Genomic DNA, 243 nt, shown 5'->3' on the forward strand with positions numbered 1-243 from the left:
TAACTAGAGGCATTGGTGGAACCAGCTTACATTCAATATTTATTGACTGTAAAAATTTTCTTTTCACGTTGGAATCCACACAACTTGTCTTTCGCTCAAAAAAAGCTCGTGCAGATTGGTTTAAAGAAACGTTATAAAAAATAAGAAAGCGATACTTTAAAACATGTTTTTGAAATCGCAAAAAATAATGAATTGTAGAATTAAATACCGTATCTAAAAAAAGTGGTTCGCGCATGAAACACT

Source organism: Bactrocera dorsalis, chromosome 1 (genome assembly GCF_023373825.1).
Source record: "Bactrocera dorsalis isolate Fly_Bdor chromosome 1, ASM2337382v1, whole genome shotgun sequence".
NCBI lineage: Eukaryota > Metazoa > Arthropoda > Insecta > Diptera > Tephritidae > Bactrocera > Bactrocera dorsalis.